The sequence below is a fragment of the Bactrocera neohumeralis genome, chromosome 6 (assembly GCF_024586455.1).
Source record: "Bactrocera neohumeralis isolate Rockhampton chromosome 6, APGP_CSIRO_Bneo_wtdbg2-racon-allhic-juicebox.fasta_v2, whole genome shotgun sequence".
Lineage (NCBI taxonomy): Eukaryota > Metazoa > Arthropoda > Insecta > Diptera > Tephritidae > Bactrocera > Bactrocera neohumeralis.
The window spans coordinates 73,397,977-73,425,015 of NC_065923.1; the positions used below are offsets into that span (position 1 = coordinate 73,397,977).

Below are 27,039 nucleotides of genomic sequence, written 5' to 3' on the forward strand. Positions count from 1 at the left end.
TCAGAATAAAATAAGGTCAAATTTAGTATTTGATATCTTTTCCGAAGAAAAATTTCTAGTTTTAAGTATTGCGCCATAAGATATGTTACAAATATTAATGCCATAAGAAATTCGTGAATAAAATAAAGTATTTCTAGCCATTTTTGGTATATAGGCGGTATTTTAGTGTGCTCTAAGCCATTTAATAGAATACTACTGAGAAAAATCTAGATTTGGAGTATTTCGCCCAAAGCTATGTCTCAATTATTGATACATAAGTTTTCGTAAATAAAATATGGTCATGTTTTGTGTGTTCTAAGACATCTAATATTCAATTTCAGTCTCCTTTTCTCAAGAAAAATCTCAATTTTAAGGTATCGCGCCTAAAGGTATGCTACAAATACTATTTTCATAAGAATTTATGAATAAAATGTGGCATTTATAAACAATTTTGTTAAAGAGATAGCATTTTAGTGTGCTCTTAATCATTCAGTATAATATTGCAAATAGAAATCAATTTTTTGAAGTATTTCGCCTAAAGCTGTGCTACAGTTAATGTCAAATAAGTTTTTGTGAATAAAATACGGTCATGTTTCTAAGCGTTGATCCTGCAGTTATGATAAAAATTTTAATCAAAATATGATTAAATTTGGAGTATAAGCCAACTCTCCTTTTCTCAATAAAAATCGCGAGTCTACGCCTAAAGGTATGCTACACATATTAATCACAGACGATTTTTTAATATGACAAAATTTGGTGTGCTTCAAACCATTTAGTGTCGTTTTCCCAACAAAAATCTCAAAAATGTAATTAATACGCCTAAAAGTATGCCACAGGTATAAATAACAAACGATTTTTTAATAAAATTTGGCATTTTTGAACTTTCACAAAACACTACAAGCTTGAAAAACCGAAAAAAGTATTTTATTGTCAGCTCAGCAAGGTATACTAAAGTATTAGTACCTAATTATACAGTTCTAAAATTTGCAAAGCAGCAAACAAAATATCAAAAGTTAAAGCTTTCCATAAACGTTTATTTTCTTAATGTACTATGAATTCAGTAATATATCTCAGCGTCCTTTTTAAAACAAATTTGGCTTAACAGCCTAAAATTATACAATAATCTTCAACAAATACATTTAGCTTCACACACAAGTGTCGCAGCAAATATTTTAATGTTGCTGACAACTGACGTGTCTACCAGTGTCAATTTATCGCCAATTGACAACTCATTTAAGAAGCTAAGCGAGCTAACAAAATATTCATACTAAGCATGCTGTGTTGGTAGACTGGTTAGACGATTACTATACAGCCCTATAGCAGTCGGGCAAAGCAGGTTATACGCAAATAAGCTTTTAATTAATTGCTTAAATGTCGAAAGTTATGCACCACTACATACACATCTCTCAGCTAGCAATTGGTGGATGCCATTGAAGCCTATATAACGCTTGTGTGTGCTGCTCTCTGCCATTGCATAATAAAATAATTGCAACCACTTACGACCGACAGTGTAGTGTAATCAGCTATTTGTGTGTGTGTGCATGCAACTCTAGCAGATATACAGCGCCAATATAAGCAAACATGCATATTTGCCTAACAAATGCGCCTCAAAGTATGCTAAAATCAGTATGAATATAAATACTCATTATTATAGCTGTTGCTGCACAAAAGTGTCAACAAGTCAAATTTTATGAGAATATAAATATAATATTTCATATATTTGTATACACACACACACACACACACATTTTGCAATGTTGAGTTCAATTAATTGACATGTTGCATATTTGCTTTTTAAATATTTTCAATACATATGCGTGCAAATATTTCGAATTTCAAAGAAATGCTGCTTTGATGTGTCTTCTCGGAGTTTCAGCTTAATTGGAAAATTGCTGGAAAAAAGTAATTAGAGTATATAGCATATGAATTAAGCAAAATTAAATTATTGCCAATTAGAAAATTTAGAAGATGGCACCTTTTAATATGCGTATTTATTGAGAAATTTTCACCAATAGCCAGCAATCGACAACAAAAAAATACTTAATTAAGTAATAAATATTTATTAGTGCGAATTTTCAGCAGCGCACAGTTTATTAATAAATATTCATTAAAATTTAAAGTTCAGCCACAATTTAAGTTGGTTTGTGGCAAAAACGTTACTTAAATTGCAATATTCTATTTTATATAATATATCAGACTTTTATGTATTGATATACACATATTTTTAACATATTTTCAAGCGCTTATTGCATTAATTACTAATTTAACACTTTTCTTCTCTTTTTAGGTAAGTCAACTTAATTTAAAAATACTACAACTCAACAAGGTAACCACTTCAAAGTGTCTTAAAAAACAGGCCAGTTTTAACATTTGCGAGAGTTCAAAACATTATTAAATATTTTCTGTTTAAAATTAAAATATTTCTTTCGACTAAAAATTTTACATCAAACTTAATTGATTTTTTTGTTTTAATTCATTTTCATTCAGATAATCTGTCTAATCAAAAAGGTATCTATCAATTTACGAATTTTTAAATTTGGGAGAGAAAGAGCATATCTAAACTATAACAGCTTCAAAATATTAAAAGTGAAAAATATTGTTGCCTACATTTGTGAGCAAAGATAATGGTAATAAGCTGTGTGTGTAATTAAGAAAGATAACTACCTTAAATCAATCTGAAAGACAGTTCAGCCTTAATGGAAAAAAATTAGCACTACTCAAACTATTATTAGACATTTTCTAGACTAAAAATGTTAGTTGAAACGTGATTGATTTTTCAAAATTGTTCAATACTTCGTGTATTTACTCTAGAATCTCATAAATCTTAAACTGCAGAGATCTCAATGAGTTCGAAATGCAAAAAGAAATAGACTGAAACTATGAAGGGTTAAATATACTAAACTTGGAATATAATGTTGCCTACATTTGTGCGCAAAGATAATGATAATAAGCTGTTAATTAATAAAGATAAGTAACTATACAGTTTAAAAGTTCATGAATCTTAAAATTTAAAAATTTAAATGACTTCAAAGTACGAAAAGAAGCAGACCGAGACTATGAAGGGTTAAAAATACAAAAATTGGAAAAATATGCTGCCTACATTTGTGAGCAAAGATAATGATGTGCAAGAGATAACACCCTACAGTTATTATCAAAGGCAGCTCAAGCTCTAATGGAGAGAAAAATTTAAACTATCTCCAACGATTATTAAATATTTTCCAAAAAAAAAACTCAAATATTTCTTTGGACCAAAAATTTTAAAACAAACGTGACTGATTTGTGAAAATTGGCAAATACAAAAGCAGTTATATAGAATAGAATTTCATAGATCCTCAAATTGGAAGGTTTAAATAAAAAATTGAAAATATAGCAAACTATTATAATATTTTTATTCAACTAAAATTCAAATATTTCTTCAGCCTAAAATATTTTACAGCAAATATGATTAATTTTAAAAAAATATTCAACATTTTCTTATCAATTTAAAAACCTACATGAGTCCGAATTTAGAAGAGAAATCGATGAAAAAAGTTCAAAACTCCAAAAATAAGAACAAATGTTGCCTACATTTGTGCGCAAAGCGTTGAACTTAAGCACTGTCGTTCTATATACATACATATTTGCGAACTAGTTCCGCAAGTTTTGATATATCGAACTGAAATCTTGTGCACGTACTTCCTTTACTAAAAAGCTGCTTATATGTTGGAACCACCGATATCGGTCAACTATAGTATATAGCTGTCATACAAAATGATTGATAAAACTCAAGTCCTTGTATGGAAAAGTTTTTTATTTGACAAGGTATCAACACAAAATTTTACATGAGTTACTATTTCCAGCATTACTATAAGCTGCGAAGAAATTGTTCCGATCGGACAGCTATAGCATATAGCTGTCATACAAAGTGATCGTCCAAGCTCAAGTCCTTATATGAAAAACCTTTTTGTTTGTCAAGATATCGCCACGAAATTTCGCATAAAAAATAACCTTAGGTTTTACTATAAACTGCCAAGAAATTGTACAGATCGAACATTTATAACATATAGCTGCCCTCTAAACAGATCCTTAATAATCAAATTAAAGATCTCTTTGAACCTTTTAATAAATAAAACATTGACTTGTGAAGAGTATTATAGCTGGAATGCAGCAAAAGTTAACTTTATTTTTTGTTTCACAGATTTTCTGTAACCCATCTCTCAAATTTCAGTTACGCACTAGGTGGCGCTGGCTTCTCTAAAATACATTTTTGTGACTTTAAAGAAATTTAAAATTTTTTAAACTTTTTCTTATCGAAAATCGCATTGATTTATTATATATTTTATAAAAAATATATATATACTATCAAACACAACTTTAAATATTCACTCAAATTTGCATCAGCTTAGTTTACATATGCCACGAAACCGCTCTCGCTTTTAACGCCAACCGCCAACAACAAAAATTTTTCAGGCGAAATGTGCTGCTTGAGTAATTAGCAAAACGCGCTGATAATTTTACGATGTCAATCAAATAAATCATGGTCACACAAGCGCTCATATATGTATACTCACATAAATATATACAAGTATATATACAAATATATGTATATACATAAGTTAGCGCATCTATAATTAGCAACAAAATATATGGACTAACCTAAAACCACAAACAGCGGCATGTAACGCGCAGCACACACAGCTGCTCTGCTTGTAGCAGACCATTGACCCGCTAAATGTTTGTGTATATAAAAACAAACACACATGCATTTCTATATATGTATGTGTATGCCTAAGCGCAAACTCAACAATTCGCAATGCAAATACATATGCACACACACATACAAAGACAAACAATTGCGTAGGCAAATATGAATATTGAATAAATTGGCTAACACACATACATACACATGCATATGTACATCAACACACTTATGTAAACTTGAATAATATTGTTGTTGTTGTTTTTTTTTTCATCATATTCCAACGCTGTTGCTGCATGTGCTGTGGCAACTCACGTGCGGCCTAGAGTGCTGACCATTTGACTGCGCGCCGGTTAGCCCTAAAGTGGCAAATGCAAATTGGCTATGTTGATCGAGCGCATACAAATATTTTTGCTAATTTATGTTAATAGATGAGCAATTATGCCAAATTTACTTGCCGAGCGGCAACAACAAAATGCAGGCAAACAGCGACAAATGCCAGTTAGGGCAGCGATAAGCAACAAATCGATAAACGAACAACAACAACACGGCGTTTGTGTAATTATTTGTGGATGTGGCAACAAATTATTAATTTTTGCTGGAAATTGTTGTTTTAATATGTGTATGTTGTTGTTGTTGTTGTGTTTTTTTTATTTTCGCACTGAACAAACTGCATAAATCAGGCGAATATAGGATGTAGACCAAGTCGTAAAGTATTAATTTTGATTGTGGCACTAGTGTCATACTTGCAACATGCTCTTAGACAGCTTGCTAGACACTTCTCTATAACTAAACTTGCAACAAACGTACTTTATGCGTGAAACATACAAATTAGAGACAATTTTTACAGCAAAAATCCAGCACAACAAAACCAACAACAAGAAAGCCTGCTTTAGAAAAATATAGCAACAAAAACAAAGTAAAAACGCCTCCTGCATGCGGCAGACGACAAGTTGTCCGAAACCCTTCTTGACTTCATGCGCATGCACTTTTGTGTCGCTTTGCATTTATGTGCGTGTGTCTGTATGTGCATATGCGCATTTGCAACAAGTTTACGCATTTACATTTTAATAAAAATAATCACGTCGTTCATCAACTACCATCATGGCTGCCAAGCTGCACGCTGTTGCACGTACGCAAGCCAAGTTTTATTGTGTGTATGTATGCATGCAGTTGTTGCAACAAGCATTGTTGCATATGCTGCGCTAGCTGATGAATGACAGGCGCCAGCGTTTCCGTCATTATCATTAACGGGCGCATTAAAATTCGTCTCGGTGCGGGCGTGGATGCAAATTCATGCGCAGTTATGTTTATATGTATGAGTGTATAATATAAACTGTAAGCGTATGTATGTATGTATGATAAAACACACTTTGCCTGCTTTGTCTATATATCTTGTTAACTGGCCGCGCATGTTTACTTCCGGCTTTGCACTAAATTGCAGTCAAGTGCCGAATTTATATATGTAGACTCAAGAGATCGTCTCTTTTTAATAAAAATTATGTATAAAATATCTTAAAACCTTGACAGATGCATTTCTTATAGCATAAAATAGTATAAAAATAACTTTGTCTTGCTTTTGTTCGGTCAGTTTGTATGGTAGCTATATGCTATATGCTTCCGATCTAAACGATTTCTTCGGAGACTGTACCGTTACTTTTGAAAATAAACCGTGCCACATTTTGCTAAGATATCTTGCCAAATAAAGAAGTTTTCCATACAAGCACCTAATTCCGATTACTCAGTTTGTATGACAGCTATATGCTATAATGGTTCGATATCGACGATTCCGATAAATAAGCAGCTTTTTGGAGAGTAAATAACGCCTACAAAATTTCAGACAGACAACTCTAACACAGAGCAACTAGTTGGGTATTACAAATATAATTTAACCTGTTCAGGGTATAAAAATTCTCGTCTAGTAGCAAACTTCTTAAATTTCGACAATTTCTAATTTAAAACACACATATTAATTTAGTGGCTTTCAAGTTTGCCAATATTATCGACAAAACGTAAATTTGACATGTGTAGCGCCTAAATGTATGCTAAGCTAAATGCTAAATATGCAAAATACACACACAACAACAGGAAATTTGCAAGCACTTAATGCAATTTGCATTTGATTTCATATGCATATGCAAATACAAGCATCGAACTCACACATACGCACTTATATTAAACTACATACAAAGATACTAAACTACAAACGCACATATTAAACAATATACATATACTTGTATTAAACTGCAGATATATGTACAAGCCATGTATCGAATGCTAGCAATAACTGTGGAGGCAAATGGAAACAGTTAACATGGCATACAGCGTTGGCCAAGCTCAGACCGTAAAGTAAGTAATAGTGGCAGTTTAATAGTACGGTTGAGTTAAATGCTAAGACAGACAGATCAACAGCGCACGCAAATTTATATATATGTACATATATAATGCATTAGATGTACTCAGATAAGCAAAGCAAAGCAGTCAGGCGGTGCAATAGAGCAACAAACCGACCAATAGTTCGACAATTTGACATTTGCAACAGCCAGCAATGCAACGTTAGTGCTAACTCCTATACATGTACACATATTTGTGTATGTGTATGTGTGGTACACCACGCCGTCATACCAATGACCGGCATATGCATTTACCCATACAAGCTGACTTCTATTTGCACATGCAAATACTTGCTTACTTATGATTGTCTGTTATTGCATATTTGATTTTGCGCTTATGTGCGTATATGCAAATTTTGCATGCAACTGTAGGTGTGTGTGTATGTGTACATGTATGCGTGTATTTGCACTTACATGCGTCTACACAATTGCCTGTTCCTCGAAAAACATGTACACTTCAAATTGGTTAAGCGTACAAATTTTACAAATATTACTTTTATGCGGAAATTTCCGTAACGGTTTACCTATATATGTTGTTTGTAAATACAGTTGTTTGCTTATGCGTAAACAACGCTTCCAATATCTATAGAAAATTACAATTTATTTATTGATACCACGTTTACCAAATAAGAAAAATATAAAATGTGTAGCATATATTGAGGCGATAGTATAAAAAGTGCTTATAACGTTCTTGAAACTGTAGCATTATTATTATTTTGTTGCTGATTAAAATTTCCAAATGACTTATTATTTCATTGCTCCTTCGAAATTTCAAATGACTTACTAGCTACAATTATATAATTCGTAGCATAACACAAGGCGCTAGTGTTCAAAAGTACTTATAATACTCTTTAAACATTTAGGATTTGTAACCTTCTATTGCCACTTCAAATTTCCAATTTACTTGCATGCTCCAAATAAAAAATTCGTAGCATAACTCAAGGCGCTAGTATTAAAAAGTGTGTATAACAACCTTGAAACTATAATATTTTTATTTTTCTGTTGCTAATGAAAGCTTAAACAAATTTTTCAAACTAGTGAACTCTCTAGTTAAGACTTTTTTTGCTACAACTTTTAGGTTAATAGTTACATATATCGCATATTTCTTTCTTGTCTATAAAAATATATTTATATTTTACCCAATTTTCAAATGTGTTATTGAATTTTGGCTATTTAAAAACCTAAATGTTCATATTAATCCAATTTAAGCCATCTGGGAAAAATTTGTAGCATACCTTGAGGTGCTAGTTTTATGAAAACTATTTTAAATTGTAATATTTTTCGTTTTCGGTTGCTAATTAGAGCTTGAACTAATTTTTCAAATTAGGGAAACTTAATCGCTACTTTCTACAGCTTTAATTTTGAGGCTAGTAGGTACATATTATTCATTTTTCGCCTGTGAAAATTTTTATTTTTAACTAAATTTTCAACTACGCTACTGATTAGCCTTCTTGTTAAATAAAAATATTCAATATTTTACACCTTCTACAAATTCGTTCAACTGTGTTATATATACACGCTTTTAAATTTTTGTAATATTTTTTGGTTTTGCTTGCTAATCGGAGCTTAAACCAATTTTCGAAGCTAGTAGAACTTAATCGCTACTTCCTAGGTCTCTAATTTTGAGGTTAAGTAGCTAGTATTGATATATTTTGATTTTTTATTTGTCCGTAAAAATTATTAAATTTTTCCAAATTTTCAGCATTTTATTGAAATTTAACTGTTTAAAAAACTAAATCTTGAAACTAATCCAATATAGGTCATCTGCATTTCCCTGCAGCATCTGTAACCTCAAGCTATCTGTTAACTATAGCGCTCAAAATGCACTGGGTATCAGCTGGTAAATCCTTTAAATACATACATATACATACGTATTAAAAATACATAAAAATGTATCAAAATAAATTAACATTTTTATGGCAGCTTATCTTTGTCATGCGTGCGATTGCGTTTCTTGCCTCGCTTGTGCTTTGTTTTTGTGCAACGAAAGCTGTTTTGACATACATATACACATTATAAATGGGAATGTTTGTGTGTTTACTATGCTGTTGCACAGAAAATTTGCCTCGTTTGCCACATTTATTTTACACTTTTTGAATTTAATTATAGCTTTATTTATAAGTGTATCTCTCTATATATATGCAAGTATAGATGTATATACATATGCATACACATACATGAATAGATATAAGCGTGTTCATCATTATTCACCAACATTTTGCTCATGAACGCTTCAAACAATTTTTATATTGAAACGCTGAAATTTATGCAAAACTGTGCAGATCCGGCAAATGTCCATTGAAAGGAACGAAATTGGTTGGCAAGTGCATATGTACCATATATGTATATAGAAGTATGTGTAAGGATAAATATTAAACAAAATAAATTGCATAGAAACACAGTTATATACAGGGTGAAATTTCGAAAAAAAATTATATATACAGACATGTATATTTCCTTATCTAAAATATATATTTCTTATGGAAGGCGAAAAGCTTTCGATATAATTCAGGTAGACTATATTTTGGTGCAGAAACAAAATATAAATGTATGTACATATATATATGTATACTCATATATATTTGTTTTATATACACTTATGTATATGCATTGCGCATCTGTTTTCTCATACATAGCTTTATAAATGTATATGCGCTTGCTTTTTCACCTTTCATATTTCGCTCATTGCATAAATTTGCATCAATTTATTGCCTGCCTCGCTTTTATAAATATTTTAAAGTAAATTTTCCTATTTCTATTTTTTGGCAAACATTTCGACTATATGCATTTTTGCTCAGTTAAATTGATGATTTATGTTAGTTTAGTCAAATAATTTGGAAATATAGGCTTCTAAAGCATATGAGCTGTAGGTGCTTATACATACATACAATCGTATATATCTATAACGGTACATTAAAGAATTTACATTTTTGAGTGCACATTTATGCCAAATTTTATTATCGCTTTTGTTGTTCAAGCTAATTTTTTATTTATGAGCAATTTTCAAAAATTAATTTAGATATGTTGGCAGCACTGCACTTAATTTTTTTTAAGAATTTCATTTAAATCAAATTAAGGGCTTATTAGGAGTAAGTTAAAAGCATTACAATTTAATAAAAATATTTAAAAAAAAATAACATAAAAAAATATTAAAAAGTATTTAAAACAAAAAAATTAAATTAAACAACCTTAAAATTTAAATTAAAAAAATTAAAACAAAATAAAAAATTAATGAAAATAAAAAACAAAAAAAATTAAAAATAAAATAAAATTGAAAATTAAAAATTAAAAGGAAAAATAAAAACTAAATTTAAAAAAATAAAATATATTAAAAATTAAAGAAAAAATAAAAAAAATTAAAAATAAAAAAAGAATTTAAAAATAAAAAAATTAAATTTTTAATCAAATAAGGTTTAAAAAACTAATTTATTAAAAGAGTGCCAACACAATGCCTTTATCATTATATTAAAAAAATGTACAAAAAATTTAAAAATAAATAAAATAAAACCAAATAAATTAAAAAATAAAAAAGTTAAAATGAAAAAAATAAAATATTAAAAAAATAAGGGCTTACTAAGAGAATTCCAAATGCATGGTAAAGCAATAGCATTAAATTAAAGTTATTAAAAAAATTAAAAATAGAAATAAAAATAAAAATACAAAATTTATGTATATGAAAAATAGAAATGTCTTTTACATTATATTAAAAAAAATTTTAATAATTAATAAATTAATAGTAAAATATAAATTAAATAGAAAAAATTAAAATATAAAAAAAATAAAAATCGAACAAAAAATAAATAAAATAAAAATTAAGGGCTTAAATTAAAATTAATGTATTTTTTATTTATGTTTTTTAATTTGAAAAATTTATAAATAAAAAGTTATAGAAATAACAAAAAACAAAAAACAAAATATTAAAATTAGAACATTAAAAAGTCTAAAAAAAAATACGAATTTAAAATAAAATAAGGTTTGAAAAACTAACTTATTAATATTAATATAATGCCAACACAATGTTTTTAGCACTATTAATGGCATTCAAATATTATATTAAAAATATTTAAAAAGAAAACAATTAAAAATAAAAATAAAATAAAAAAATTAAAAATATAAAAAATAAAAATTGAAAATAAAAAATAAAATCAAAAAAAAAAAATATAAATAATAAAATAAAAAAAATTTAAAAATATAAAAATATAAAAAAAAATAAAAATTGAAAATAAATCAAATAAAACTACAAAAAAAATAAAAAATCAAAAAAAATTTAAATTAAAAAAATATCTAAACTATAAAATTAAAAAAAATACATTAAAAATCAAATAAATTTTAAAAATCAAAGAGTTTAAGAAAAAAAATATTTTTAAATGTACCAAAATAACTTCAATGCGGTTTTATGAAAATGGTACAGCATCAAACTTTCACTTTCAGCATCGACAAACTGCAAAAAAACCCACAAGTAAAACGAAATCTGTAACACACAAATACACAATACCAACCCACACTAAAACCTGCAGAAGCCAAATCGCAAAGGCCGCACTCATTAAAAGTAACAAACGAACATTGGCCCCCAGCCTCCTACCTCTAAGAACACATTTTTAATTTGCGTCAATATATATACAGTTATGCATTTTTTTCTCCAACCAACAGCGCCTTGAATTTGCGGTCAAATGGCAATACTGGTCAAACGTTTTAGGGGCAAGTGGTGTGGCACAAAAACAAACAAAACAACAACAAAAACTTATAAAAAAAAAATAGAATAAACACACTGCCTGTCAATGCACATAAAAAATGCATAGAAACAAAGAAAGAAACAGTCGCTGCAACAAGTTATGGTACGAGTTAAATTGTTTGCGAAAATGACTGAAAGGATTGACAGAGATTAAGCGATTTGAGGGTTGGCTAAGCAAACACCCGCACACACACAAATATGCATAAACTTTAAAGTACAAAGAAAATTGTGAAAAAAAAAGAAAATGAAAAATCGAAATAATCAACTGGTTTGGGCAGCTTTTGTTACTTTGTAGCTGTGTAAACAAAAAGTGCTTTGAAAGCAACAAAATAATGGCAAAGGGGGTTGCATTAATAAAGCGCCGCCGCTATAAATGACGGCATGCAAAGCGCCTTGTCAACTGACAGCGCACGGTTAGCAACTGGGAAAGAGGAATCAGCAAAAAAGCTTTAAAAATTAAATGCAAATCAAGAAAAATCTATTTCTAAAACAGTGGCTCAAAGATTTTTAGAAAATGCTCCGAAAAGTATGCTAAGTATAAAGCAAATCGGATTTGGTTGACGTTGTGGCTGGAAATTCGATAAAGGGTGTATCAAAAGTGAATTTAAAAGCTGCTATTTATTTTGGGGATAGAGAAAAGGGTTGCTATTTTTGTAAAGTGAGATTAATTAGGTGTGACGAGTTGTATTGTGACTTTTTATTTTCCTGCCTCCACTTTTTCATGTATCATATCAATTTTATTTATATTTATAACTTTTCTGACGAACTTTTATAACTTTTTCATTATTTTTTTTCTATTTTCCAACTACCACATACTAAAATTGTCGTGGCAACCAAATTTATATACTCAAACATTATATTTCGTATAGAAATGCCAATGGAAGACTCTACTTTGAAATGTTTTTGAACAATAAACCTTATTTTCAGTGCATTGCTACAATACTACTACGCTTTCAGTGGCTTAACTAACTAGCTACTACACCCCAGCAAGCCACCTAACGCTTAAGCAACCAGTTAATTAACCAAAAGTGCCACCAGAAATTTCTAAGAATTTTTTAAACTCTAACTGACACCAGATCGACTCAGTCCGTCATGCTAATCATTTGTATATACATTTTTTTAGAGACTCCTAGATTTCTTCTGAGTATAACCAACTTCATGGGTATAGGGTATATATAGTAATAGTTTGAAAAAAAGCTGAAAATAAGCTTAAAAATGGTGAGGGATAAACTTTGCTAAATGTTTATTGTAGATATATTCTACAAAAGAGATATCTACTTAATAAAAGAACAAAAATCAAAAATAGGCACAAAACACAATCGGTAAATTCAGCAAAGCAGTTTTCAGTCGAGCACTTCTCCCCGCTGGAAATGAATAATTGCTGCACTTTCAATATGAAAAGCGACATTAACAAACAACTAAAGTGGAAAGCGAAAATCAAAAACAAAACAAATAAGCAAACATGTTCAAAAAAAAAAGATATGCTGAAAAGTTAGTGAATGAAATAGCGCCGAATGAAGCATTTACCAACAACACTAAGCCTATGCAACAAAACAACAGTGTGGCGCGCAGCAGGTAGGCAAGCTAGCTGAGCAAAGAAAATGCGGCAAAAAACAAACAAAAGCGGATAAGAAGTAGTAAGAACATGCCACACTTGATTTTCCACATACTCATGTTGATTTGAGTGAGTTGCATGTGAGTCAGCACCAACAACGGCACAACACACCACACCAACACTCACCACAGCCACTCAACGTCACTCTCGCTCTCTGCTCTCCGCTCTTGCCATTGATCATGCCGATATCCTTATTGCCTGCCTAGCGCTCCCACGTTTTTCATAGCCAACGCTAGTGTTAGTGTTGTTTCGTTCGTTCGACCAGTTGTTCGTTTGTGCTGGTATGGACTCGTATGCGCAGCGCAAGTGTGTATGTATATTTGTTGTTGGCGGCAGCGCTGAGGCGATATGCTGAATTCGATAAGCATGGATATGTGTGTATACATGCCATAGCTGCATAAAGCTGGCTGTGTGCAGGTACATGCGCTTATTGTTGTGTATGTGTGCGCGCGTTTGGGACAAAAGCGGTGATTTAGCATGCAAATAATGTTTGTAGAAGAGGCCTAACAAAGGCAAGAAGTTGTAGGCGGTGAAGACGATGTACTAAACTATGGCTATAGAAGTGAATGAAAAGAAAATTTTGTAAGAAAAAACATAATAAATGGAAGAAGATGAAATAGAGTTTGAAAGTGGCGAACTTTTAACAAGTGAAAAATGAAGACTGTTAGCAATTGATAAAAAATTAAAAAAAAAAATTTTTTTTTGACAAAAAAAAATTGGACAAAAAAATACGAAAAAAAAATTTTAAAAATAAAATTAAAAAACAATCAAAAAAATAGTGAAAAATATTTTTGATAATGAAGTGATATACAAACTACAAGTATTAGTAAAATTAGTTAAAAATTATATAATTCTCTTAATAAAACGAAAAATAACAGAAACAAAATTCTTCTTTATAAGCAAAACATAATTTTGATGGATAAAAAAATGTTGTAAAAAAAAATATTACAAATAGGCTGCAAACTAGAAAGTGGCGAGCTTTAGGTTTTACCAGAGAAAAATGGAGAAATTTTATTTTAAAAATCCCAAATAAAATTTCAAAAAAAATTGGTAAAAAATTCGAAATAAACATTTGGAAAACAAATCGAAAAAAATTAAATTAAAAAATATATTTGCTACTTTATATCATGCTATAAGCAAAATTGATTAACAAATAAAGAAATTCTGCTAATAAAACAAAAATAACAACATTAAATTCTTCGAAATTTCGAAAAAAAAAATTTTTAAGTTTCAAAAAAATTTAAAAAAAAATTTAAAAATATATATGATACTTTATATCATGCTATTAGCAAAATTTGTTTAAAAATCATGAAAAGCTTTTAATAAAACAAAATTAATAAAAATAAAATTTTTCAAAAATTAAAAGAAAAAAAGATTTTGAAAAAAAATTTTCAAAAACTAAAAAAAACAAAGAATTAAAAAAAATTATAACACTAATGCCTTCACAGTAACCCAGAAAGAAATATGCAGCAACAACAACATTTATTTTCTGTTTCTAATTGAATTTCTGGAAATATTGATCTCATTGTGTAGAAATTTAAAATATATTAAAAAAGATTGCAATTAGCCCTAGAAAATTAATATTACCTCTGTGTTAACCACTAATGATTTTAAAAATAAAATAAAAATTAGTAAGAGTTTCCAAATAAAAACATAAAATGTATCAAAATCACGCAGCGCGTCGTAATAATGAAACGCGTCGGCATTATGACCCCCACAGCAATTATGAAGCACGTCGGAGTTATCAAACTCAACAAGGCTATGAAGTACACGAGAATTACGATTTCATACAAAACTACGAGACGCCGGAATATTATGAACTTCGACGAAATTATGACACAAGTCGTAAAAGTAAGTGGCATAACATAGAAAAAATATATTTTTCAGCGAGCTGACTGATTATTTTATTACAACATAATATTTGCAAAACAAATTAACGCCAAAACCACTCCAACTGTTGCCGCTAAAAATAATTTTATTTTTTAAAAACATAAATTCTCAGCTTAGCATAGATATTATAGCAAAATCGCATAGCTCAGTGCATTATGCACCCTTTATTTACACAAATGTAAGCAAACTTTCATACCCCAAACGCATTAATTAGCCGCATTACTTTACTGTTTGGACCACTATTTACCCTGTCAAGTCGTTACCACGAATTTATTTCATATTTATTATAATTTCCCTATTAACACTATTTTTACGCCAACGTTGTGCGTGTCTACGTCGCTTAATTGCCACGCAAGGGCAATTCTATTGAGGTAGGTAAACAGAAATTCAAGCGTTGAGACGCGCACGCAGGCAAGTGACCCCACAACACGTTGCCGCTTCAACTCGCCGCTATATAGCTATGGGTGCGCTAGTTTCTTCACCATAACTCGTTTGTGAAGGTTCTACCTGTCAGCAGGCGTTCGTCTTGAGCATTAGAAACGCACTTTTACGAAATGAGCGCAGATTTTCATTCTTATGTATTGGGAGCCAGCGGTAAAAGAAAGAAAGATCTCTCAAGGACATACAAGAAAGGTGCCGTGGTATCATTTGTGTAAGGAAAAGCAATATGAGTAAATATATATAACTTAATATTTTCAAAGTGCTTAAAATGCTTACGATTCCTTAGAATCAAGTTAGAAGATCACTTAAATTTTTATGCTAGAAATTTGCTACCAATTTGTTCGAATATTTTTGGAACTGCTCATTTCTTGCTTTCTTCTTCATATTTAACACAATTCACCACACTACTTAGAAGTACATTTTAAAGAATTCTTCAAATATCACTTCAATTTTAGTGATATAGCTCATCTTGCTAGAGATTTATTAGTATTTTCTTCAAAATATTATTAGTTTCGGCTCATATCTTGCTCTCACACCTTCATATTGAACACAATTCACTACAATACTTAGAAGTTCACTCAACCTTCAACCGTTTTCACTCTCCAGCTCGCATTCTCTCACTACTTTTCGCACTCTCTTCTTGCATCTTAGAAGACTTCTTAGTAGTTCACTCAATTTTCTATTTTTTTTTTTTGTACTAACGCTCTCATTCTCTCGCTCCTTTTCACCACACTACTAAGCAGTTCACTCAATTTCCTATCTCTTTTCGTACCACCACTCTCATACTATCGCTACTTTTCACTCTCTCGGACTCTCTGCTTGCATCTTTGAAGACTTCTATCTACTCTAACACCACCTTATCGACATTTCTTTCCATTTACTTATATGCCAGTACGTTCCGTTACACTTTTGTGCATTCCGCTACTTCCTTATTCGCATTTCCTTCGTGCGCTTCAAAATAAATATCGTAAAAAATTACCATATTTATTACAATAACTATATTGCCACACGGGTACGTCGCTTTCATGCAACTTTGCGGCGCTAAAGTGTAATGTGTTGCGTGTTAGCGTGGATAAATAGAGTAAAAATTGCATTTGAATAAAAATATAAAAATTCTGTGTTAATAAAAGTAACCAATAAAGAATGCTATGACCTTAAAATAGTAACTGCCAGCAAACTACCTTCGCTCGTTTATAATTTTAGCCACTTGAGAAGCAAGCGTGACGCTCACCAACGCCGCTGCTGTCATTAGAAATTTTTTTATGCAACGAGTGTGTGTGTGAGCAATAAATGGACGAAGTAGGAAGTGGCAATGGAAATGGAATTAGTTTCGACAGCTAAGCGAACATGCAAAATATCTATTAGAATTGGAGAAAATCCATAATTTTCAGAAAAATATATATTAAGTATATGTGTAGTTGAATATTTTTGAAGAGTTGGGAATTGTTATGCCATCTATGATTTCTTGCCGTTCCCATGTATACCAAATTATATGAAATATGAAACAATTGCACATCAATATCACCGAAAAATTCACACAATACATTTCTGCTGCATAAATCAACATGATTACCAAATTTTCTAAATTTAGTTTCAACTCCTGCTGCCTTATGCACAGCCCTAATGTTATTTGACACCGCATATGGCGTCTACAAGTCAAACACAGCTCAGACATTACGTTTGAGAGCACGGTTTTCGTTCAATTTTTGGAGATAAAAATAGATAGATATGTATGTGTATTTGTGTATGTAAATATACAAATGATATAGTCTCCATGGACCACTTGAAATATGTTTTTGTATGCCAGTGAAAGTGGCAGCATAATTTTCAGTGCAAGGAAAGGTATTTCATTGAGTATATGTATTTTGAATAATATAAAAAAAAAATAAAAATTAAAATTAAAAATAAAAATATAATAAATTTGAAAAACAGATATTTTAAGAAATAAATAAAAAATAAAAAAAATCAAATATGTACATATGTATGTATGTATATTAAGAAAAGCTTAAAAAATGCTTTTTAAAAATAAATAAAAAAAAATAAAAAAATTAAAAAACACATGTTTTAAAAATAAAAACAAATAAAAAATTTACAAAAATTCATATATGCATATTTAAAAATAAATTTAAAAGATACATTTTAGATTATATAACACAAAACAAAGTTTATTAGAGTAATTTTTAAATGGTAAATAATATAAAAACATTCAAAAAATAATAATAAATTAAAAAAACGCATATTTCAAAAAATAATAAACAAATTAAAATTAAAAACATGTATACATATTAAAAAATACTTTTTGGATTATATAACACAAAAAATGTATTTTAAAATCATTTTTCAATAATAAAAAATTTTAGAAAAATTAAAAAATATGATAAATTAAAAAACACACATTTCAGACCAAAAATAATAAATTAAAAAAATCATAAATATTTAAAATAAACTTAAAAAAAATTTTAAATAAAAAAAAATAAAAGAATAAAAAATACAGAGTAATAAAATAAAAAGAAAATCCTATGGATTTCAAAATAAACTTAAAAAATATCTTTGGAATTATATGACACAAAAAAGTTTATTAAAACCAACATCTGGATTCAATAACACAAAAAACAGAAAGAAATCAAATTTTCAAAAAACAATCATATTTCAAAAAAAAAGTTTGTTTTTTTTCAAAAGAAAAAATCCGTATAGCTTTGCTTAAAGCAGCTTTTATTTTAGTAACCGAAATGAAAATTTACTTTCTATATTGAAATTCCCCAACACACACATATTTATAGAATTTTCTTCAAAGACGTCAAAGTCATTAAGATTTGGCTGCAGGCTTTTGGCACACAGTGGATGTGTAAATACAAAGCTACATTTCAATTCTTTAATTTGCTTTGCTGGCAAATTTTCTAAAACGGTAATTAAAAATAAATGGAGCGAAAAGGAATGCATACTATACATAACATAAAGATATACATGCATACATATCATATAATTAAAAAATACTTCCTGCGCAATGGCAACTTATTTTTAATTTCTTCGTACCTACTCTAAACGCCCAGCGAAACAAATAACCTTGCAGCTGTAATCCTTTTTGAAAAGTTCTACTCACACATTAGTGGAAAAAAACACAAGAAAAAACCTTAACTTTCATGCCGAAGTTAGAATACCCTTCATAAATAAAAAATTTCCATACCAGTACTTGATTTTCAACGTTCAGTTTGTATGGCAGCTATATGCTATAGTGGTCCGATCTGAAATTTTTTTTCAGAGGTTATAGTTTTAGTTTTGAAAATAGCCTGTGTACAATTTCGTGTAGATATCTTATCAAATAAGAAACTATTCCATACAAGCACTAGATTGTGAACGTTCAGTTTGCATGACAGCTATATGCTATAGTCGTCCGATCAAAACCATTTCTTGGAAGATTGTACCGTAGCCTTAAGCAATAATCCATGTCGAGTTTTATAAAGATATCTAGTCGGATAAAAAACTTTTCCATACAAGGCCTCGATTTTAATAAGCCAGTTTGTATGACAGCTGTATGATATAGTCGTCCGATATCGCCTGTTCTGACAAATGAACCCCTTCTTCGAAAGGAAAGTACGTATGTAAAGTTTCAGTTGATATCTCAAATCTGAGTGATTTATTACAACCATCATGGCAACCTTAACCTGCCCTGTTCTGGGTATAAAAAGGATTTGTGCGGCAAATATTAAATTTTTAATGAAATAAAAATAAAATTTCTTCCTTGCTGCTGCGCAATTTTCTTTCATTGATTTCTTTACAACACATCTTGCATACAAATGAGCTGCTTTTCCATTTGTTAAAAAGGGAAATTAGTTTTTTTATGCTGTCAAATTTGGCGGAAATATTGCGGTGGCGCACACATATATTATTGTTGCTTGAACCGGAAATTAAAACCTAATTAAAAATACGCAAACACAAATAAAAATAAGCAAAATTAATAACTGCCGAGAATAATAAACGGAAAGGAAATGAAAAAGTGTATTTACAAAGCATACATTTAGGCTTAGTAAGGCACTGTTGCACACACAGAGATATTTTATGAAAGAAAACGCATTTTTGCTAAGAAATAGTAACTAAAGTGATATTTTCAACAAAAGGAAAAATTAAAATTATGAAATTTTCACATTTGACCAAATATGGCAAGCGTAATTTTTGCTACTAGTGTTGTAGATTGAATAGAATTAAAGGAATGTGATGTTTCACTAAATAAACGGTGACAAAAACCCCATAAAATAGCTTCACAATTAAAAATAAACAAACTCAATAGCAACTAAGAATAATAAATCAAAGCGGCAGTGAAAAAGTGTATTTATGAAGCATACATTTAGGCTAAGTAAGGCGCAGTTGTATACATAGAGCTACTTTATGAAAGAAAAAGAACTTTCTATATTAAATAATATCTAAAGTGATATTTTTATTAAAAGTAAGCATTAAAATTATTCATTTTTTCACATTACTAGAGATGTAAAATGTGACGTTTTATTGCATAAACGGTGCAAAAAATAATAAATCACACACTCACTATTAAAAACAGTTTAATTTTCGAAATTATAACTTCACATTTAATTGAAATTTTAGAAAATGTTTTCAAAACTCACCCATAAAATGAAGTATTCACAACTTCTGAGTATTTTTGTTTGGTTATTTTCACTTAGAGTTGTCACGTAGAGAGTGAAGCATTGCTTCATCTGAAAAAAAATCCGAAAAGAAATTATGAAACTCACTTCAAATGATAGTAGACATACAAAAATATATCACATCAAAAATGTCAGAATAAGAAAAATTGTGCATATTTTGTAAGCAGCGTGCATTAAATATATGTATTTCCTTTTTCTTTCAAAAATACCTAGCCGCTTAGTAACTCAAAAAAGTGCTTAACAGTCTGTGTTAACTAATTTTTAAATAATATTGCCAACATTAGGTTGGCTTGCGGTCGTCTAAGCCGCGCTTAAGCGCTTAATTGCCAGCTAATTTTCAGCGCCACACACTCTTTCTTGCCTATTACTTGCTTGCTTTGATAGCAAGTGTCGGTAAAAGGAACAAATAGTAGTCTGTTCAGCTGCCGCCAACATAAGGCGTATTTGATTTGTTTTGGTGCAGAGCATTACGCAAAAATGTTCAAATTTAATTAAAGAAACCACACAAACAAGTAAGTGTTGCAGGCATTTCGTGCTCTCTTTATTCATTATTTTCTTTTACATTTTTTTATATTATTTACTTTTCGTCTGCTTTCATTTACGCGCCTAATGATTAATTTAAAAGCGATTTGTTGTAGGTTTTCGAGCCTTTTTAATGCACAACAATACACACATACACATATACATATGCATATAAATGACTGTGGTTTGATTATTACCCAGTTAACGCAGCCTGTCAGCATTTGTCAGCGGCATTGAATCGCTTTTACCAGACACGTTTCTTTGTCGCACATCAACGTCCCAAACACTGACAACGTAATACTTTTTGTGTGCTTACTTACATACATATATAGTATATACAGTATCAAAAGCCTCTTTATTTGCCTTAAACTGCGTGTGGTTGAGCGCGTCAGCCCAGAGAAGCAGTCATCAGTCCTTGCTTTAGTACTGGCATACCCGCAAATGAGCTGTTTTGCGACGGAAGTGGCGCGTTTCCACTGCAACCTCCTACCCGCATATTTTCAATTACATTTGCTTTTCATTTCGCTATAGCTACCTTGATCTCACACCAGATTTTGTTTTTTTTTTTTCATTAAAAAAATTGCATTTAAGCTTACGCTATTTTTTTTTCTCGTTTTGAACGCGCACCCCTCCAGCATTTTTCTTTGCACTCCAATGCGATTATTCACGTATGTATATGTGAAATGCTTGCGAATGTGCGGCTGTAGCTTACAAAAGTAAAATACCTCATCGTTTGCTGCAAATTAAAATACGCAAAAAGACGGAAAGTAACAAACAGTCACACGGACGCATATAGGTATAAGCAAATCCGAGGCGCTTGAATGGAAAAATCTCGCCGCGCGTCACCATAGCGCGCTTCTTAGTTCAGTGGAATCGGCTTAGTGGATATATGCCTAAGTAAGTGAACGCTAATTACATGCGTGTCACCGCCAAGCCGCGCTACCTCACCCAGTCATCACGCTTCGCACATTTTTCAACAGCCTTACCTTTTCCAACAGCCAGCTTTTTAGCTACAGCCTACAGCTGCTCGTTTTTCTTTATTAGCTACCACTTCAAGCACCATTCAACCACCTGCTGGCAGCCGTTAATACTCACTCGCTTTCAGCAGTCAAATAATTCTGTCTGCTTGTATTGTTGTCAAATTTGAATGTAATAATAAAATAAGTACGTCTTTCGGTCTTTTTTGGGTTTGGTTGCAAAAGATTCACTAATTTATTAGCATGAAATTCATTTTGCGTGCATATGTATGTAATTTTTTTGCAAATCAAATTCATCACTTTTTTTCAATTAGGAGGAACATATATATTGTCTTCAAAACGCATACATACATATGTACGTGAATATATACCATAGAATATATCCTTACATATAATATAATATTGCTATCATATCACTTGAATATGGGCGAAATCGGACTTCAACCACGCCTACTTCCCATATAGCACAGTTTTAAATTTCATCTGACTCTTCCGAACTTAGCACTTCCTTACTTGTAATTATATGCACTTGTTCACACAATTATAAAAACATGAATATGCATTTATGTATTTATATATATACATATGTATAACATACAAAGTATGACTATAAACAGTTTTAATATAAAATGGATGTACATGCAAATATAAGTACGTGCCCACCCTTACCTTTTATTGCCTGCACATAAGTATTTACTTTCTTTCACTTAAACACACGACGGGTTTTTTAGCGCTATGATCAAACACTAAAAACAATTTAATAACAACAATATTGATCAATTACTCACTAAACTAAATTTTATTTCTATATACTTATTTTCTGCGTTCATAACGCGCAGTTTAGAATCTTCGAGTAAAAGCAAATATTTCACACTAACATGTTGAAACATGTTTGCCAAACCACACATTGAGCACTACATATTTTGCTAAATTTCATTTGCACATTTTCACTGCAATTAACTTACACACACTTATCACTTTACATTCACAAAATCAAATAATATTTAAATAATACTCAACAAACTGCACTAGATGGTTAATTTATTACTTTTTGATTAATTTTTACTTTTTCACACACTTTGATCGCGATCACGTACCGACGCGCACTTGCCGACATACGACTATCAAACGGCAGAGAATGTTAACGAACATGAGTGACATTGTGTTAACATTCGGTCATTCCATTGCACTTATAATTTTCTGCAGTGCTGCTTCGTGCTGACGAGACAACAACTGCGTTGGCATGCGCAAATATGTAACATTCTTACACTATTGTGCATGCAGTAACGAAATAACAGAGGATCACTCGGCGGGTTTGCAGTAACATAAAACCAACATATTACATTGGTTTGTTGTATTAACATTCGGTCATTCCATTGCACTTATAATTTTCTGCAGTGCTGCTCACCTGCTTCGTGCTGACGAGACAACAACTGCGTTTGCATGCGCAATAATGTAACATTCTTACACTATTGTGCACGCTGTAATGAAATTACAGAGGATCACTCGGCATGTTTGCTGTAACATAAAACGAACAAATTACATTGATTTGTTGTTTGCCCAGGATTACAAAAGCAATTCCAAATAGTTTGTTAACATCAATGTTAATAAAAACTGACTAATTTGATTTTATGCTCTTGCAACATGTTGCTACAGAGTAAAATAGTTTTGTTCGCCTTGTATATAAATAAATGATCAGAATGACGAGACGAGTTGAAATTTGGTTGACTGTCTGTCTGTCTGTCCTTCCGTGCAAGTTGTAACTTGAGTAAACAAATAAAAACAAAATATTCGGGGATCACAGTTGCTAGTGGCATCTGAATTGTGGTTTTACTTTTATTAAACAAACTACGTTGTTACGTTGGAACACCAAAGTGTTTTGAAACCTTAAATGACTTCAAAGTACGCCACTCATGAATGCACATAAAGAAAAATTAACAAAATAAAATTAAAGCATATTTACTTTGCACTTACGACCGCTGCTTTCATGCTGGCGCAACATTATGAGGTTACGCATACACGCAAATACGGCTTCCATTCATAAAAATGCATTAAACAAGTAATTTATTTTAAAACAAATTTACCACATATGTATGTACATGGCATGAGGAGCTGAAGCGCTATGAGATAGCCATTGTAAAAAAATATGCACGCGCATAAAAAAGAAAATGAATCTCGTATACACATACATACATATAGTGTATACTATAAATACATGAAAAATGTTTGAAAAGCGCTAGCAGCGCCTACGCCCACCAAAAGCCAGCCACATATGTATATACATATGTATATTCCTGGTTTTTACACACTTCAGTTGCGACTCCAAAGTGCAATGACCGCCAAGTGGCCAAAAGACATGAAAAGTAAGCACAGTGCATTAAAAAGCGCAAAACTTAAATGCATATAGCTGCATGCGTGGTATACCAGCGCATATATTATATATAAAGCAAAGCGAAAAAACAACATATTTTGCACTTCAGCATTTCAACATCCAACAACGCCGCGCGTTTGCTGCAATCCAACTAACTTTGTTAGCCTTTGCCATGCCTTTGGCCGGTGAAATGACCTTTTCGTAGGCGCACATGCGTTAATACAAGCACAGCTACATACGTAAATGCAGATTTATGTATATGTGCAGGCATGCGTATATGTAAAAATGCACATATACATATGTAAAATTATACATATCTGCTTACAAATTACACACATTTAAGCGCGTTTGTAAGCGCAAATTTATAGTGTCGGCGGCTGGCAGTCTGCTGCAGCTTTGCCGGCTGTTTTTCACCCGTTTTTTTTCTGTTTTTGACGTCACCCACGCTTGCGTATGCTTATGTGCGTGGTAGCTGCTTTACTCGCGCCGGCAAATAGATAATTTACAGCACTAAATGTAAACAAAACGCACTGCGTAGCAACGGCACCCACTTCTCACCACAGCAGCCGGCGCGGCTGGCAATATTTTTGCCTTGTGCAACATGAATTTATAGTGGCACAATATGCATTTGTTGGCGCACTGCCTTTGAACTTGAAAATTTTGCTACACACACACACACACACACGCACTCAAAACCGACGCCAGCAAAACTCGTTAGCCCGCATGTAATTGCGCTGCGGCGGTTGTCAGGGCGTATACGTAATTTTTCATGCACCCACTAGTGCTTGTTGCTTTTTTTTTTTGCTTGGCTGCGAATTACGCAAAATTTACATCCTACTAATGGCAGACAGCGCAACAACAATAATAAGATAGCGCACCTGCAACAACAACAACAATAACAGCAAGCACTTTGTAGTCATTCCAACGCTGTGGTATGCAACTCATTTGGCGCTCATAGTTGCCTGCATGTATTTGCGCTGCTGTACACGTATTCGCGTTCACTGTTGCATGCGCGCTGCACATTCATCAATTACTTAATATAATTACTTTTGGCTTTTGGATTAAGCGCGCCACCGGCATACCACTCAACCGTGCCGCCGCTAGTCAACCAGCGAGTCAGTCAGTCACAGCGCAGCACAGGCATTCGCTGTAATTTTCATTTCGCCACACAAGCACACCGCTATAAGGCAAGCATTTGCTTACGGGATAAGTACTATAAAGTACCGGGCGTTATTTTGTGTTGCTGAGTGTGTGTGTGTGTGTGTGTGCGCGCAACGATAGCAGACAACATTAATTTGTAATGTAATAAATTGTAGCAACACTCTTTTATCGCTTTCAATCCCACTTTATCCCGCACTGTTGCCCCCACCACTCTGCTCCGCCAACACTTCACTACTTTTGGCCCGCAATTGGTTTGGTTTGGCTGAGTTGTTTGCAGCGCGCATTTGTTTGTTCATTTTGTTCAATTTTTGCAATCAGCGTGTGGCAACAGCAAATAATGTGCAAAAAAGCTCAAGTACATATTTCACATATTTGGTTTATTGCGCCAGACTTTGGCAGCTCGGCGCAGACGGTCAGTTGGTGTGTGGTGATACGGTCTCACTTATTCATTCATTGCAAAGTTGCGGAAGTTGTTAATGATGTCTGCCTGTTTGCTGCCGCTGCCGCTGCTGCTGCTGCTACTGTAAACACACAGTTGGTCTGAGGCTTATGAAAAAGCAAAGCACAAGCACATGCATGAATAGCAATGCATGCAGGCTGTTTTATGTATTTGTTGTGTGTGGATGTGTGTATAAGTGTGAGTTCGTATAACTGTAGTGTGGTGCCTATAGTTTGCCGTCGGCAATTATTAGTGTACTTTTTAAGTGCTTCGTAGACTTTGTGCCATTCAAACTTTTTACATTCACATACTTAATTGCGAGGATATGTAAAATATCGGTATAGGTAGTAAGAGTCTGATTATTTTTTGATTTTTTTTAAATAAAAATAAAATATTTTAATTGAATTAAATATTTTTTGGACAAATATAAAAAAAATTTAATTGTTGCAAAATTTTTTTTATAAAAACAAATTTGTTTCAAATTCAAAAATTCAATTAAAATATTTCTAAATTAAAAAAGATGTAGTAAAACTTATAATATTTTGATGCTAAAAATATAAACAATTATATTTGAAGAAAAAAAACCTATGTTAAAAAACCGTTATAATAAATTTCTTTTATAGTTTTTTATTTAACTAATTTTTGTTAAAAAAAAAAATTATTATTATTTTATTAGAATTTTTAAAAAATTTTTAAAATTTATATAGTATATTTTAAAAAAATGTCTTAAAATAAAAAAACGTTTTTTTTTATAAATTTCCTTAATACATATTCTGAAGAAAAAATTATTTGTTTATGCAAAAAAAAATTTTTAATTTTTTTCAATTTTTATATATGTATATTTTTTAATTTTTTATTTCAAAATGTTTTTTTTTAATAAATTTATTTTGCACTTGTTTAATACTAAAATTAATTCTGAAGAAAAAAATTATTTGTTTATTGCAAAAAATATTTTGTTAAATACGTTTCTTTCATGTTCTTTCTTTAATTAATTTTTGTTTAAGCAAAAATATTTTCGAGCAATGTTAAAATAAGAAAAGCAACTCTACCGTTTATAAATATTTTTTAAAGAAATTTTTTTATTTAATTTTATATACAAATGTATGTACATATGTATGTATATTTAAATTTTATTTTTAACTGTTTCTAGGCCCAATTTTAAAATAAAAAATATTTTTTTTAATAA

The 27,039-nt window shown here is 31.0% G+C and overlaps 1 protein-coding gene and 1 long non-coding RNA gene across 9 annotated transcripts in view; one reads left to right on the forward strand and one right to left on the reverse strand.

Moving 5' to 3' along the window:
* Nucleotides 1-20,430, reverse strand: part of LOC126762931 (uncharacterized) — a 173,819-nt gene extending 153,389 nt beyond the window's left edge. For both annotated transcript variants that reach the window (XR_007667536.1, XR_007667535.1), the window contains exon 1: nucleotides 20,345-20,430. This is a non-coding gene — a long non-coding RNA (uncharacterized LOC126762931). The remainder of the gene's footprint in view (nucleotides 1-20,344) is intronic.
* LOC126762930 (teneurin-m) overlaps nucleotides 1-27,039 on the forward strand; it is a 517,900-nt gene that overhangs the window by 429,242 nt on the left and 61,619 nt on the right. The gene's annotated exons all lie outside the window — the stretch shown is intronic.